Source organism: Cololabis saira, chromosome 5 (genome assembly GCF_033807715.1).
Source record: "Cololabis saira isolate AMF1-May2022 chromosome 5, fColSai1.1, whole genome shotgun sequence".
In the NCBI taxonomy this organism is placed as follows: domain Eukaryota; kingdom Metazoa; phylum Chordata; class Actinopteri; order Beloniformes; family Belonidae; genus Cololabis; species Cololabis saira.
The window spans coordinates 2,685,931-2,703,298 of NC_084591.1; the positions used below are offsets into that span (position 1 = coordinate 2,685,931).

General features: G+C 42.3%; 1 protein-coding gene and 9 non-coding genes across 10 annotated transcripts in view; 1 reads left to right on the top strand and 9 right to left on the bottom strand.

Annotated features, from left to right (window-relative positions):
• The window catches only part of LOC133444527 (leucine-rich repeat-containing protein 3-like), an 89,393-nt gene that overhangs the window by 31,377 nt on the left and 40,648 nt on the right, over positions 1-17,368 (top strand). The gene's annotated exons all lie outside the window — the stretch shown is intronic.
• trnap-ugg (transfer RNA proline (anticodon UGG)) lies at positions 1,129-1,200 on the bottom strand. The gene has a single exon. It is a non-coding gene; the product is annotated as a tRNA-Pro (tRNA).
• trnap-ugg (transfer RNA proline (anticodon UGG)) lies at positions 3,791-3,862 on the bottom strand. Its single transcript has one exon. It is a non-coding gene; the product is annotated as a tRNA-Pro (tRNA).
• Positions 4,709-4,780, bottom strand: trnap-ugg (transfer RNA proline (anticodon UGG)). Its single transcript has one exon. It is a non-coding gene; the product is annotated as a tRNA-Pro (tRNA).
• trnap-ugg (transfer RNA proline (anticodon UGG)) lies at positions 6,158-6,229 on the bottom strand. Its single transcript has one exon. It is a non-coding gene; the product is annotated as a tRNA-Pro (tRNA).
• Positions 7,075-7,146, bottom strand: trnap-ugg (transfer RNA proline (anticodon UGG)). The gene has a single exon. It is a non-coding gene; the product is annotated as a tRNA-Pro (tRNA).
• trnap-agg (transfer RNA proline (anticodon AGG)) lies at positions 9,825-9,896 on the bottom strand. The gene has a single exon. It is a non-coding gene; the product is annotated as a tRNA-Pro (tRNA).
• On the bottom strand, positions 12,435-12,506 carry trnap-ugg (transfer RNA proline (anticodon UGG)). Its single transcript has one exon. It is a non-coding gene; the product is annotated as a tRNA-Pro (tRNA).
• Positions 13,621-13,692, bottom strand: trnap-agg (transfer RNA proline (anticodon AGG)). Its single transcript has one exon. It is a non-coding gene; the product is annotated as a tRNA-Pro (tRNA).
• On the bottom strand, positions 14,771-14,842 carry trnap-agg (transfer RNA proline (anticodon AGG)). Its single transcript has one exon. It is a non-coding gene; the product is annotated as a tRNA-Pro (tRNA).

Genomic DNA, 17,368 nt, shown 5'->3' on the forward strand with positions numbered 1-17,368 from the left:
AAGACAGTTCTAGTTCAAGTCCGTAATGACATCTGCTCCAATACGGATAGCGGCAACATTTCAATCGTGGTCTCACAGTGCTGCATTTGACATGGTTGACCATAATGCCTTGATAGACAGGTTGAAGAACTAGCTGGGACTTTCTGGCCTGGTTGAATTCTTATGAGTTTTGCTACTTGGTGGAGAAAACTACAACTTACATAAGTCAATGGGGCTCGTCCGGGAATTGAACCCGGGACCTCTCGCACCCAAAGCGAGAATCATACTACTAGACCAACGAGCCACAAAACTCATAACTAGCAACACATAAAATGTTTTTCTAATTTAAAAAAACAAAGACCCATGTCACATCATCATCAACGTTTAGAAACTCAAGTAGGGCTGTTGACATGTGAGTGTGACTGTGAGACTGTGTTAGATTGGGACCATCTCCATGGAAACAACATCAATTCGATGACTGACTGCATTGCAGAGTACACTAATTTCTGTGACAAAGTTGAGAAAGTCAGACAGTCAGTCAGTGTTTCAATGGTAGACAAAGGATATATTTCGCCTCTCTGTCCAATGAGAGAAACCTTGACACAATTCTCTCTGATTACTCATAGGAACCTGGCTGACATCATACACCACCTGAATTCCACCACTTGCTGCCTTGATACTCTGGCAACAGCGTTTTTTAAGAGTGTTGCACATTGTATGGCCTCAGAGCTTTCCGACGTTTTGAATAAGTCTCAGCGTTCAGGTATTGTTCCTCTGTGCCAGTCTAGAGAGTCACTTATGAACAGCTATAGGCCCGTATAAAACCTCCCCTTTCTTAGTTAAATCTTAAAAAAAGCTGTTTTTCAACGTGTGTACAAACTCCTAACATTAAATAAGTGTTTCGATGTTCTCCAGTCAAGTTTCCACATCCCAGCACTAAGACAGTTCTAGTTCAAGTCCGTAATGACATCTGCTCCAATACGGATAGCGGCAACATTTCAATCGTGGTCTCACAGTGCTGCATTTGACATGGTTGACCATAATGCCTTGATAGACAGGTTGAAGAACTAGCTGGGACTTTCTGGCCTGGTTGAATTCTTATGAGTTTTGCTACTTGGTGGAGAAAACTACAACTTACATAAGTCAATGGGGCTCGTCCGGGAATTGAACCCGGGACCTCTCGCACCCAAAGCGAGAATCATACTACTAGACCAACGAGCCACAAAACTCATAACTAGCAACACATAAAATGTTTTTCTAAATTAAAACACCAAAGACCCATGTCACATCATCATCAACATTTAGAAACTCAAGTAGGGCTGTTGACATGTGAGTGTGACTGTGAGACTGTGTTACATTGGGACCATCTCAATGGAAACAACATCAATTCGATGACTGACTGCATTGCAGAGTACACTAATTTCTGTGACAAAGTTGAGAAAATCAGACAGTCAGTCAGTGTTTCAATGGTAGTCACAGGATATATATTCCACCTCTGTGTCCAATGAGAGAAACCTGGACACAGTTGTCTCTAATTACTCATAGGAACCTGGCTGACATCATACACCACCTGAATTCCACCACTTGCTGCCTTGATACTCTGGCAACAGCGTTTTTTAAGAGTGTTGCACATTGTATGGCCTCAGAGCTTTCCGACGTTTTGAATAAGTCTCAGCGTTCAGGTATTGTTCCTCTGTGCCAGTCTAGAAAGTCACTTACGAACAGCTATAGGCCCGTCTAAAACCTCCCCTTTCTTAGTTAAATCTTAAAAAAAGCTGTTTTTAACGTGTGTACAAACTCCTAACATTAAATAAGTGTTTTGATGTTCTCCAGTCAAGTTTCCACATCCCAGCACTAAGACGGTTCTAGTTCAAGTCCGTAATGACATCTGCTCCAATAGGGATAGTGGCAACATTTCAATCGTGGTCTCACAGTGCTGCATTTGACATGGTTGACCATAATGCCTTGATAGACAGGTTGACGAACTAGGTGGGACTTCCTGGCCTGGTTGAAGTCCTATGAGTTTTGCTACTTGGTGGAGAAAACTACAACTTACATAAGTCACTGGGGCTCGTCCGGGAATTGAACCCCGGACCTCTCGCACCCTAAGCGAGAATCATACTACTAGACCAACGAGCCACAAAACTCATAACTAGCAACACATAAAATGTTTTTCTAAATTAAAACACCAAAGACCCATGTCACATCATCATCAACATTTAGAAACTCAAGTAGGGCTGTTGACATGTGAGTGTGACTGTGAGACTGTGTTACATTGGGACCATCTCAATGGAAACAACATCAATTCGATGACTGACTGCATTGCAGAGTACACTAATTTCTGTGACAAAGTTGAGAAAATCAGACAGTCAGTCAGTGTTTCAATGGTAGTCACAGGATATATATTCCACCTCTGTGTCCAATGAGAGAAACCTGGACACAGTTGTCTCTAATTACTCATAGGAACCTGGCTGACATCATACACCACCTGAATTCCACCACTTGCTGCCTTGATACTCTGGCAACAGCGTTTTTTAAGAGTGTTGCACATTGTATGGCCTCAGAGCTTTCCGACGTTTTGAATAAGTCTCAGCGTTCAGGTATTGTTCCTCTGTGCCAGTCTAGAAAGTCACTTACGAACAGCTATAGGCCCGTCTAAAACCTCCCCTTTCTTAGTTAAATCTTAAAAAAGCTGTTTTTAACGTGTGTACAAACTCCTAACATTAAATAAGTGTTTTGATGTTCTCCAGTCAAGTTTCCACATCCCAGCACTAAGACGGTTCTAGTTCAAGTCCGTAATGACATCTGCTCCAATAGGGATAGTGGCAACATTTCAATCGTGGTCTCACAGTGCTGCATTTGACATGGTTGACCATAATGCCTTGATAGACAGGTTGACGAACTAGGTGGGACTTCCTGGCCTGGTTGAAGTCCTATGAGTTTTGCTACTTGGTGGAGAAAACTACAACTTACATAAGTCACTGGGGCTCGTCCGGGAAATGAACCCGGGACCTCTCGCACCCTAAGCGAGAATCATACTACTAGACCAACGAGCCAAGAAACTCATAACTAGCAACACATAAAATGTTTTTGGAAACAACATCAATTCAATGACTGACTGCATTGTAGAGTACACTAATTTCTGTGACAAAGTTGAGAAAATCAGACAGTCAGTCAGTGTTTCAATGGTAGACACAGGATATGTTTCGCCTCTGTGTTCAATGAGAGAAACCTGGACACAATTATCTCTAATTACTCATAGGAACCTGGCTGACATCATACACCACCTGAATTCCACCACTTGCTGCCTTGATACTCTGGCAACAGGGTTTTTTAAGTGTTGCACATTGTATGGCCTCAGAGCTTTCAGACGTTTTGAATAAGTCTCAGCTTTCAGGTATTGTTCCTCTGTGCCAGTCTAGAGAGTCACAAATGAACAGCTTTAGGCCCGTATAAAACATCCGCTTTCTTAGTAAAATCATAGAAAAAGCTGTTTTTCAAGGTGTGTACAAACTCCTAACATTAGATAAGTGTTGATGTTCTCCAGTCAAGTTTCCACATCCCAGCACTAAGACAGTTCTAGTTCAAGTCCGTAATGACATCTGCTCCAATACGGATAGTGGCAACATTTCAATCGTGGTGTCACAGTGCTGCATTTGACATGGTTGACCATAATACCTTGATAGACCGGTTGAAGAACTAGGTGGGACTTTCTGTCTGGTTGAAGAACTCAGTGGGACTTTCTGGCCTTGTTGAAGTCCTATGAGTTTTTCTACTTGGTGGAGAAAACTACAACTACCATAAGTCACTGGGGCTCGTCCGGGAATTGAACCCGGGACCTCTCGCACCCAAAGCGAGAATCATACTACTAGACCAACGAGCCACAAAACTCATAACTAGCAACACATAAAATGTTTTTCTAAATTAAAAAACCAAAGACCCATGTCAGATCATCATCAACATTTAGAAACTCAAGTAGGGCTGTTGACATGTGAGTGTGACTGTGAGACTGTGTTAGATTGGGACCATCTCCATGGAAACAACATCAATTCGATGACTGACTGCATTGCAGAGTACACGACTTTCTGCGACAAAGTTGAGAAAATCAGACAGTCAGTCAGTGTTTCAATGGTAGACACAGGATATATTTAACCTCTGTGTCCAATGAGAGAAACCTGGACACAATTCTCTCTAATTACTCATAGGAATCTGGCTGACATCATACACCACCTGAATTCCACCACTTGCTGCCTTGATACTCTGGCAACAGGGTTTTTTAAGAGTGTTGCACATTGTATGGCCTCAGAGCTTTCAGACGTTTTGAATAAGTCTCAGCGTTCAGGTATTGTTCCTCTGTGCCAGTTCTAAAGAGTCACTTATGAACCGCTAAAGGCCCGTATTAAACCTCCCCTTTCTTAGTAAAATCATAGAAAAAGCTGTTTTTCAAGGTGTGTACAAGCTCCTAACATTAAATAAGTGTTTTGATGTTCTCCAGTCAAGTTTCCACATCCCAGCACTAAGACAGTTCTAGTTCAAGTCCGTAATGACATCTGCTCCAATACGGATAGCGGCAACATTTCAATCGTGGTCTCACAGTGCTGCATTTGACATGGTTGACCATAATGCCTTGATAGACACGTTGAAGAACTAGCTGGGACTTTCTGGCCTGGTTGAATTCTTATGAGTTTTGCTACTTGGTGGAGAAAACTACAACTTACATAAGTCAATGGGGCTCGTCCGGGAATTGAACCCGGGACCTCTCGCACCCAAAGCGAGAATCATACTACTAGACCAACGAGCCACAAAACTCATAACTAGCAACACATAAAATGTTTTTCTAAATTAAAAAAACAAATACCCATGTCAGATCATCATCAACATTTAGAAACTCAAGTAGGGCTGTTGACATGTGAGTGTGACTGTGAGACAGTGTTAGATTGGGACCATCTCCATGGAAACAACATCAATTCGATGACTGACTGCATTGCAGAGTACACTAATTTCTGTGAAAAAGTTGAGAAAATCAGACAGTCAGTCAGTGTTTCAATGGTAGACACAGGATATATTCCACCTCTGTGTCCAATGAGAGAAACCTGGACACAATTGTCTCTAATTACTCATAGGAACCTGGCTGACATCATACACCACCTGAATTCCACCACTTGCTTCCTTGATACTCTGGCAACAGGGTTTTTTAAGAGTGTTGCACATTGTATGGCCTCAGAGCTTTCAGACGTTTTGAATAAGCTAAAGGCCTGTTTAAAACATCCGCTTTCTTAGTAAAATCATGGAAAAGGCTGTTTTTCTAGGTGTGTACAAACTCCTAACATTAAATAAGTGTTTTGATGTTCTCCAGTCAAGGTTCCACATCCCAGCACTAAGACAGTTCTAGTTCAAGTCCGTAATGACATCTGCTCCAATACGGATATTGGCGACATTTCAATCGCTGTGTCACAGTGCTACATTTGACATGGTTGACCATAATACCTCGATAGACAGGTATTCATCAATTCGATGACTGACTGCATTGCAGAGTACACTAATTTCTGCAACAAAGTTGAGAAAATCAGAGAGTCAGTGTGTGTTTCAATGGTAGACACAGGATATATTCCACCTCTGTGTCCAATGAGAGAAACCTGGACACAATTCTCTCTAATTATCCATAGGAAGCTGGCTGACATCATATTCCACCACTTGCTTCCTTGATACTTTGGCAACAGGGCTTTTTAAGAGTGTTGCACATTGTATGGCCTCAGAGCTTTCAGACGTTTTGAATAAGTCTCAGCGTTCAGGTATTGTTCCTCTGTGCCAGTCTAGAAAGTCACTTATGAACAGCTATAGGCCCGTATAAAACCTCGCCTTTCTTAGTTAAATCATGGAAGAAGCTATTTTTCAACGTGTGTACAAACTCCTAACATTAAATAAGTGTTTCGATGTTCTCCAGTCAAGTTTCCACATCCCAGCACTAAGACAGTTCTAGTTCAAGTCCGTAATGACATCTGCTCCAATACGGATAGCGGCAACATTTCAATCGTGGTCTCACAGTGCTGCATTTGACATGGTTGACCATAATGCCTTGATAGACAGGTTGAAGAACTAGCTGGGACTTTCTGGCCTGGTTGAATTCTTATGAGTTTTGCTACTTGGTGGAGAAAACTACAACTTACATAAGTCAATGGGGCTCGTCCGGGAATTGAACCCGGGACCTCTCGCACCCAAAGCGAGAATCATACTACTAGACCAACGAGCCACAAAACTCATAACTAGCAACACATAAAATGTTTTTCTAATTTAAAAAAACAAAGACCCATGTCACATCATCATCAACGTTTAGAAACTCAAGTAGGGCTGTTGACATGTGAGTGTGACTGTGAGACTGTGTTAGATTGGGACCATCTCCATGGAAACAACATCAATTCGATGACTGACTGCATTGCAGAGTACACTAATTTCTGTGACAAAGTTGAGAAAGTCAGACAGTCAGTCAGTGTTTCAATGGTAGACAAAGGATATATTTCGCCTCTCTGTCCAATGAGAGAAACCTTGACACAATTCTCTCTGATTACTCATAGGAACCTGGCTGACATCATACACCACCTGAATTCCACCACTTGCTGCCTTGATACTCTGGCAACAGCGTTTTTTAAGAGTGTTGCACATTGTATGGCCTCAGAGCTTTCCGACGTTTTGAATAAGTCTCAGCGTTCAGGTATTGTTCCTCTGTGCCAGTCTAGAGAGTCACTTATGAACAGCTATAGGCCCGTATAAAACCTCCCCTTTCTTAGTTAAATCTTAAAAAAAGCTGTTTTTCAACGTGTGTACAAACTCCTAACATTAAATAAGTGTTTCGATGTTCTCCAGTCAAGTTTCCACATCCCAGCACTAAGACAGTTCTAGTTCAAGTCCGTAATGACATCTGCTCCAATACGGATAGCGGCAACATTTCAATCGTGGTCTCACAGTGCTGCATTTGACATGGTTGACCATAATGCCTTGATAGACAGGTTGAAGAACTAGCTGGGACTTTCTGGCCTGGTTGAATTCTTATGAGTTTTGCTACTTGGTGGAGAAAACTACAACTTACATAAGTCAATGGGGCTCGTCCGGGAATTGAACCCGGGACCTCTCGCACCCAAAGCGAGAATCATACTACTAGACCAACGAGCCACAAAACTCATAACTAGCAACACATAAAATGTTTTTCTAAATTAAAACACCAAAGACCCATGTCACATCATCATCAACATTTAGAAACTCAAGTAGGGCTGTTGACATGTGAGTGTGACTGTGTTACATTGGGACCATCTCAATGGAAACAACATCAATTCGATGACTGACTGCATTGCAGAGTACACTAATTTCTGTGACAAAGTTGAGAAAATCAGACAGTCAGTCAGTGTTTCAATGGTAGTCACAGGATATATATTCCACCTCTGTGTCCAATGAGAGAAACCTGGACACAGTTGTCTCTAATTACTCATAGGAACCTGGCTGACATCATACACCACCTGAATTCCACCACTTGCTGCCTTGATACTCTGGCAACAGCGTTTTTTAAGAGTGTTGCACATTGTATGGCCTCAGAGCTTTCCGACGTTTTGAATAAGTCTCAGCGTTCAGGTATTGTTCCTCTGTGCCAGTCTAGAAAGTCACTTACGAACAGCTATAGGCCCGTCTAAAACCTCCCCTTTCTTAGTTAAATCTTAAAAAAAGCTGTTTTTAACGTGTGTACAAACTCCTAACATTAAATAAGTGTTTTGATGTTCTCCAGTCAAGTTTCCACATCCCAGCACTAAGACGGTTCTAGTTCAAGTCCGTAATGACATCTGCTCCAATAGGGATAGTGGCAACATTTCAATCGTGGTCTCACAGTGCTGCATTTGACATGGTTGACCATAATGCCTTGATAGACAGGTTGACGAACTAGGTGGGACTTCCTGGCCTGGTTGAAGTCCTATGAGTTTTGCTACTTGGTGGAGAAAACTACAACTTACATAAGTCACTGGGGCTCGTCCGGGAATTGAACCCCGGACCTCTCGCACCCTAAGCGAGAATCATACTACTAGACCAACGAGCCACAAAACTCATAACTAGCAACACATAAAATGTTTTTCTAAATTAAAACACCAAAGACCCATGTCACATCATCATCAACATTTAGAAACTCAAGTAGGGCTGTTGACATGTGAGTGTGACTGTGAGACTGTGTTACATTGGGACCATCTCAATGGAAACAACATCAATTCGATGACTGACTGCATTGCAGAGTACACTAATTTCTGTGACAAAGTTGAGAAAATCAGACAGTCAGTCAGTGTTTCAATGGTAGTCACAGGATATATATTCCACCTCTGTGTCCAATGAGAGAAACCTGGACACAGTTGTCTCTAATTACTCATAGGAACCTGGCTGACATCATACACCACCTGAATTCCACCACTTGCTGCCTTGATACTCTGGCAACAGCGTTTTTTAAGAGTGTTGCACATTGTATGGCCTCAGAGCTTTCCGACGTTTTGAATAAGTCTCAGCGTTCAGGTATTGTTCCTCTGTGCCAGTCTAGAAAGTCACTTACGAACAGCTATAGGCCCGTCTAAAACCTCCCCTTTCTTAGTTAAATCTTAAAAAAAGCTGTTTTTAACGTGTGTACAAACTCCTAACATTAAATAAGTGTTTTGATGTTCTCCAGTCAAGTTTCCACATCCCAGCACTAAGACGGTTCTAGTTCAAGTCCGTAATGACATCTGCTCCAATAGGGATAGTGGCAACATTTCAATCGTGGTCTCACAGTGCTGCATTTGACATGGTTGACCATAATGCCTTGATAGACAGGTTGACGAACTAGGTGGGACTTCCTGGCCTGGTTGAAGTCCTATGAGTTTTGCTACTTGGTGGAGAAAACTACAACTTACATAAGTCACTGGGGCTCGTCCGGGAATTGAACCCCGGACCTCTCGCACCCTAAGCGAGAATCATACTACTAGACCAACGAGCCACAAAACTCATAACTAGCAACACATAAAATGTTTTTCTAAATTAAAACACCAAAGACCCATGTCACATCATCATCAACATTTAGAAACTCAAGTAGGGCTGTTGACATGTGAGTGTGACTGTGAGACTGTGTTACATTGGGACCATCTCAATGGAAACAACATCAATTCGATGACTGACTGCATTGCAGAGTACACTAATTTCTGTGACAAAGTTGAGAAAATCAGACAGTCAGTCAGTGTTTCAATGGTAGTCACAGGATATATATTCCACCTCTGTGTCCAATGAGAGAAACCTGGACACAGTTGTCTCTAATTACTCATAGGAACCTGGCTGACATCATACACCACCTGAATTCCACCACTTGCTGCCTTGATACTCTGGCAACAGCGTTTTTTAAGAGTGTTGCACATTGTATGGCCTCAGAGCTTTCCGACGTTTTGAATAAGTCTCAGCGTTCAGGTATTGTTCCTCTGTGCCAGTCTAGAGAGTCACTTATGAACAGCTATAGGCCCGTATAAAACCTCCCCTTTCTTAGTTAAATCTTAAAAAAAGCTGTTTTTCAACGTGTGTACAAACTCCTAACATTAAATAAGTGTTTTGATGTTCTCCAGTCAAGTTTCCACATCCCAGCACTAAGACGGTTCTAGTTCAAGTCCGTAATGACATCTGCTCCAATAGGGATAGTGGCAACATTTCAATCATGGTGTCACAGTGCTGCATTTGACATGGTTGACCATAATAACTTGTTAGACCGGTTGAAGAACTCGGTGGGACTTTCTGGCCTGGTTGAAGTCCTATGAGTTTTGCTACTTGGTGGAGAAAAAAACTACAATTTACATAAGTCACTGGGGCTTGTCCGGGAATTGAACCCGGGACCTCTCGCACCCTAAGCGAGAATCATACTACTAGACCAACAAGCCACAAAACTCATAACTAGCAACACATAAAATGTTTTTCTAAATTAAAAAAACAAAGACCCATCTCACATCATCATCAACATTTAGAAACTCAAGTAGGGCTGTTGACATGTGAGTGTGACTGTGAGACTGTGTTAGATTGGGACCATCTCCATGGAAACAACATCAATTCGATGACTGACTGCATTGCAGAGTACACTAATTTCTGCGACAAATTTGAGAAAATCAGACAGTCAGTCAGTGTTTCAATGGTAGACACAGGATATATTCCACTTCTGTGTCCAATGAGAGAAACCTGGACACAATTCTCTCTAATTACTCATAGGAACCTGGCTGACATCATACACCACCTGAATTCCACCACTTGCTGCCTTGATACTCTGGCAACAGGGTTTTTTAAGAGTGTTGCACATTGTATGGCCTCAGAGCTTTCAGACGTTTTGAATAAGTCTCAGCTTTCAGGTATTGTTCCTCTGTGCCAGTCTAGAGAGTCACTTATGAACAGCTATAGGCCAGTATAAAACATCCACTTTCTTAGTAAAATCATAGAAGAAGCTATTTTTCAACGTGTGTACAAACTCCTAACATTAAATAAGTGTTTTGATGTTCTCCAGTCAAGTTTCCACATCCCAGCACTAAGGCCGTTTCTGAATTCGGGCACTACCGCACTACATGCTACATACTGCAAAGTATGCACTGAATACTGCCTACTGAATGAACGATTCAGTACGCTGCTCCAGCAGACCGTTCACACAGCAGTGTGCTACAGTGTATCCCAGAATGCATCTCGCACCAAAACGTCAGCGAAAGATGAGATTTAAAAGCAGACTGGAGTGCTTCTCAATCCTGGTCCTCGTGGGCCCCTGTCCTGCATGTTTTAGATGTTTCCCTGCACCAACACACCTGATTCTAATTAAAGGTCCTAATTAGCTTGTCACCAAGGTCTGCACAACTCTGTTGATGACACAGGTACTTTTATCACGGTGCGCTGAAGCAGGGAAACATCTAAAACATGCAGGATAGGGACCCACGAGGACCAGGATTGGGAAACACTGGACTAGAAACTGTTGTAATTCCAGCTGTAGCGCTGTTAATATGCCACTTTATTACGTTTTAACATCTTTTAACATTCAGGCGTAAAAGTAAGGCGTAGAAATTTGATCCGATGTTTCGGGGATCAGAAGAGCCGCCGGTCCGGCCGCATCAGCAGCTCACGGCCGGAGAACAGACGTGATCGCCGGGTCAAACTACGGCGTCGTCCCGGGGAGAAACTGCAGCCCTGTGGAGAATTGTCGCTGGCTGAAATAAATCATTTAGGAAAATAAATGTTGGTTTAATAGATGAAATCTAACAGTCGTAGCTGTCACGTTAGTTTGTCTGAATATAAAGTGAAGCTTCATGTTTTTACTAGATAGGTATATATATACCACAGACGGATGAGAGCTGTATATCTTATAGCTCAAAGGGTTCAGTAGGTGACTTTCGTACAGCGAATGTGGTTTCGATTCCAGTCGGGCCATATTTAGCAAATTTCCCCGATGTGGGACTAATAAAGGATTATCTTATCTTAAATGTTGAAATAGCAGTAATACCACATTCATTGATGAAACGACATAAGGTATGGAAATGGATTTAAATAAATGTATTGAAATGAACATATCAGTCTATTGAATTTCATTTTATTTTATTATTAACAAGTTCTCCTCTCTGTCGAGTAGCTCTCCATCTTCTCCTCCTTGTCCAAACCCTCTCTCTGCATCTATTTATTTCAGCTCCCGGACAAATTCTCTGTCAAAACACATCAATGATAAGTAGTTATTTCATGAAAAGACAACGAACTACCGATATATAACGTTGTCATAACACTTAGTTCACTTTTATTTACGTAGCAAGCACGCTAAGATAACTAACAAAAACCTAACATACTATTAAAAACCCACAATTTTTAATCGTTGTCCTTACACTAAATGGAATTAAAAAGGTTATATATTAAAGTTACTTACATTTATGTTCCTCCTTCTCCCTCTCCACGGTGCAGTTAGTCCTTTCTGCCGTCACATCACTGTCCGATTGCAGCTGTTTTCTCAATAAAGCTTTGAGAAAAAAAAGAAAAAAGCACTGCCCGGCCGAGGCCGCATTGCATTCTGGGATATAGTGAGCGAGGTAGAATGGTCTGAGCATGCTGAGGATTTTTTTCCAAATCAGTACAACATCCGGGTATTTTTCGCTCACTGCAGATTTCCTTCTGTTCACATACAGCATACTACTTACTACACTTTGACCAAATCAGTGTATACTTGTAGTACAGTATGCGAATTCGGAAATGGCCTAAGACAGTTCTAGTTTACGTCCGTAATGACATCTGCTCCAATACGGATAGTGGAAACATTTCAATCGCGGTGTCACAGTGCTGCATTTGACATGGTTGACCATAATACCTTGTTAGAACGGTTGAAGAACGAGGTGGGACGTTCTGGCCTGGTTGAAGTCCTATGAATTTTGCTACTTGGTGGAGAAAACTACAACTTACATAAGTCACTGGGGCTCGTCCGGGAATTGAACCCGGGACCTCTCGCACCCAAAGCGAGAATCATACTACTAGACCAACGAGCCACAAAACTCATAACTAGCAACACATACAACGTTTTTCTAACTTAAAAAACCAAATACCCATGTCACATCATCATCAACATTTAGAAACTCAAGTAGGGCTGTTGACATGTGAGTGTGACTGTGAGACTGTGTTAGATTGGGACCATCTCCATGGAAACAACATCAATTCGATGACTGACTTCATTGCAGAGTACACTACTTTATGCGACAAAGTTGAGAAAATCAGACAGTCAGTCAGTGTTTCAATGGTAGACACAGACCAACGAGCCACAAAACTCATAACTAGCAACACATAAAATGTTTTTCTAAATTAAAAAACCAAATACCCATGTCACAACATCATCAACATGTAGAAACTCAAGTAGGGCTGTTGACATGTGAGTGTGACTGTGAGACTGTGTTAGATTGGGACCATCTCCATGGAAACAACATCAATTCGATGACTGACTGCATTGCAGAGTACACTAATTTCTGCGACAAAGTTGAGAAAATCAGACAGTCAGTCAGTGTTTCAATGGTAGACACAGGATATATTCCACCTTTTTGCTCAATGAGAGAAACCTGGACACAATTCTCTCTAATTACTCATAGGAACCTGGCTGACATCATACACCACCTGAATTCCACCACTTGCTGCCTTCATACTCTGGCAACAGGGTTTTTTAAGAGTGTTGCACATTGTATGGCCTCAGAGCTTTCAGACGTTTTGAATAAGTCTCAGCTTTCAGGTATTGTTCCTCTGTGCCAGTCTAGAGAGTCACTTATGAACAGCTAAAGGCCCGTATAAAACCTCCCCTTTCTTAGTAAAATCATAGAAAAGGCTGTTTTTCAAGGTGTGTACAAACTCCTAACATTAAATAACTGTTTTGATGTTCTCCAGTCAAGTTTCCACATCCCAGCACTAAGACAGTTCTAGTTCAAGTCCGTAATGACATCTGCTCCAATACGGATAGTGGCAACATTTCAATCGTGGTCTCACAGTGCTGCATTTGTGATGGTTGACCATAATACCTTGATAGACCGGTTGACGAACTTGGTGGGACTTTCTGGCCTGGTTGAAGTCCTATGAGTTTTTTTACTTGGTGGAGAAAACTACAACTTAGATAAGTCACTGGGGCTCGTCCGGGAATTGAACCCGGGACCTCTCGCACCCTAAGCGAGAATCATACTACTAGACCAACGAGCCACAAAACTCATAACTAGCAACACATAAAATGTTTTTCTAAATTAAAAAACCAAATACCCATGTCAGATCATCATCAACATTTAGAAACTCAAGTAGGGCTGTTGACATGTGAGTGTGACTGTGAGACTGTGTTAGATTGGGACCATCTCCATGGAAACAACATCAATTCGATGACTGACTGCATTGCAGAGTACACTAATTTCTGCGACAAAGTTGAGAAAATCAGACAGTCAGTCAGTGTTTCAATGGTAGACACAGGATATATTCCACCTTTTTGCTCAATGAGAGAAACCTGGACACAATTCTCTCTAATTACTCATAGGAACCTGGCTGACATCATACACCACCTGAATTCCATCAATTGCTGCCTTGATACTTTGGCAACAGGGTTTTTTAAGAGTGTTGCACATTGTATGGCCTCAGAGCTTTCAGACGTTTTGAATAAGTCTCAGCTTTCAGGTATTGTTCCTCTGTGCCAGTCTAGAGAGTCACTTATGAACAGCTAAAGGCCCGTATAAAACATCCGCTTTCTTAGTAAAATCATAGAAAAGGCTGTTTTTCAAGGTGTGTACAAACTCCTAACATTAAATAACTGTTTTGATGTTCTCCAGTCAAGTTTTCACATCCCAGCACTAAGACCAGGGGTCACCAATCCTGGTCCTCGAGGGCCGGTGTCCCTGCAGGTTTTAGATGTTTCCCTGCTTCATTGCACCATGATACAAGTGACTGTGTCATTAACAGAATTGTGCAGCCCTGGATGACAAGCTGATGACGATGATTAATTAGAATCAGGTGTGTTAAAGCAGGGAAACATCTAAAACATGCAGGACACCGGCCCTCGAGGACCAGGATTGGTGATCCCTGACTAAGACAGTTCTAGTTCAAGTCCGTAATGACATCTGCTCCAATACGGATAGTGGCAACATTTCAATCGTGGTCTCACAGTGCTGCATTTGTGATGGTTGACCATAATACCTTGATAGACCGGTTGACGAACTTGGTGGGACTTTCTGGCCTGGTTGAAGTCCTATGAGTTTTTTTACTTGGTGGAGAAAACTACAACTTAGATAAGTCACTGGGGCTCGTCCGGGAATTGAACCCGGGACCTCTCGCACCCTAAGCGAGAATCATACTACTAGACCAACGAGCCACAAAACTCATAACTAGCAACACATAAAATGTTTTTCTAAATTAAAAAACCAAATACCCATGTCAGATCATCATCAACATTTAGAAACTCAAGTAGGGCTGTTGACATGTGAGTGTGACTGTGAGACTGTGTTAGATTGGGACCATCTCCATGGAAACAACATCAATTCGATGACTGACTGCATTGCAGAGTACACTAATTTCTGTGACAAAGTTGAGAAAATCAGACAGTCAGTCAGTGTTTCAATGGTAGACACAGGATATATTCCACCTTTTTGCTCAATGAGAGAAACCTGGACACAATTCTCTCTAATTACTCATAGGAACCTGGCTGACATCATACACCACCTGAATTCCATCAATTGCTGCCTTGATACTCTGGCAACAGGGTTTTTTAAGAGTGTTGTACATTGTATGGCCTCAGAGCTTTCAGACGTTTTGAATAAGTCTCAGCTTTCAGGTATTGTTCCTCTGTGCTACTCTAGAGAGTCACTTATGAACAGCTAAAGGCCTGTATAAAACATCCGCTTTGTTAGTAAAATAATAGAAAAAGCTGTTTTTCAAGGTGTGTACAAACTCCTAACATAAGTGTTTTGATGTTCTCCAGTCAAGTTTCCACATCCCAGCACGAAGACAGTTCTAGTTCAAGTCCGTAATGACATCTGCTCCAATACGGATAGTGGCAACATTTCAATCGTGGTGTCACAGTGCTGCATTTGACATGGTTGACCATAATGCCTTGATAGACAGGTTGAAGAACTTGGTGGGACTTTCTGGCCTGGTTAAAGAACTCGGTTGGACTTTCTGGCCTGGTTGACGTCCTATGAGTTTTGCTACTTGGTGGAGAAAACTACAACTTACATAAGTCACTGGGGCTCGTCCGGGAATTGAACTCAGGACCTCTCGCACCGTAAGCAAGAATCATACTACTAGACCAACAAGCCACAAAACTCACAACTGGCAACACATAAAATGTTTTTCTAACTTAAAAAACCAAAGACCCATGTCACATCATCATCAACATTTAGAAACTCAAGTAGGGCTGTTGACATGTGAGTGTGACTGTGAGACTGTGTTAGATTGGGACCATCTCCATGGAAACAACATCAATTCGATGACTGACTGCATTGCAGAGTACACTAATTTCTGTGACAAAGTTGAGAAAATCAGACAGTCAGTCAGTGTTTCAATGGTAGACACAGGATATATTTCGCCTCTGTGTCCAATGAGAGAAACCTGGACACAATTCTCTCTAATTACTCATAGGAACCTGGGGCCCGTTTCACAAAGCAGGTTTAGTGAGAACTCTGAGTCTGTTAACCCTGAAATGAGGGAAACTCTGAGTTTTCCGTTTCACAAAGGGAGGTAACTCAAACCAGAGAAAGAGAGGTAACTCTAGCCTGTTTCACAAAGAGAGGTAACTTAAGCTCTCGGTCAGTTACCGTAGTAACAGACGCTCTGAATCTAACCTGGTCGGGACCAGGTTTATTTCAGCGAACGTGGAGTTTCTCTCTGTCTCCTCCCTCAGTGGCGTCAATTCAGCCAATGGGTCTTTACGCAATACGCATCCGTTTTCTGCACCACGGACAGCAAGCGGCAGAGTTAGAGAGCAGAAAAGGCGTATGTGACGCAACGTATTTTATTCACTATGTCAGTGCAACAATATCACAGGGACATCCCAGTTTAACTTCAAACAGTTAAAGTCCAAATGCAAAAAGGAGAGGGAGAGTAAAAAAAAGTCAAATATTTCCCTTAAACAGATGTATAAGAGGTTCTATTTCGTCCCTACTGACCGCCAGGCGGTGCTGTAAGCACTGGATATCTTCCCTCGCGCATGCGCATGTCGAGTACAATACCAACAATGTCACGTCACCCGTGACCCCTGCATGACCCCCGGAAGGGTATATCTTCCGGCGTCAGCATGGGATCGGCTCCTTATTTCTTCTCGCATCGCGCGTCTGAAGTACAGGACGGAAATAGGAGCTTTTTGAAGCTTCTTCTTTCCTCCCTAAGAAACCCGCCGGCCCTGTGCAGCTTCGTGCCATTCAGGTAGGAGTAACGATTTTTTTCGTCCTCCAAGGAGCTGTGGCCGGCGCGGTATTGATGGTGTCGGGTTGCGGCGGCGTCTCCCCGCCCCGCCCCCCTGCCCAGCTGACAGAAGGTAAGCTGTCAAGCTGCGCCTGACACCTGATCACAATCTGCGCAGGGAGACAGCGTTTCGCTTTCTCTCCCCACTTATTAATGTGACAACATTATTTTTTCCTTGCAGATTATTTTTTTCTTTTGAGAAAAAAAAAAGGAAAAAAAGAAGACAGAAAAGGATTATTTTTTTCTTTTGAAAAAACAATACAAACACCTTTTTTGGTCTTTCTTACAGCCGTGGTGAAGGCCACGCCCCTCTCCCACCGGCTCATTTGTGGTGACGGCAGCGTTTCGCTCCCTCTCCCACTTTATTAATGTGACATTGTTTTTTCTTTGCTGATTAGTTTCTTCTTTTGAAAAAACAATACAAACACCTTTTTTGGTC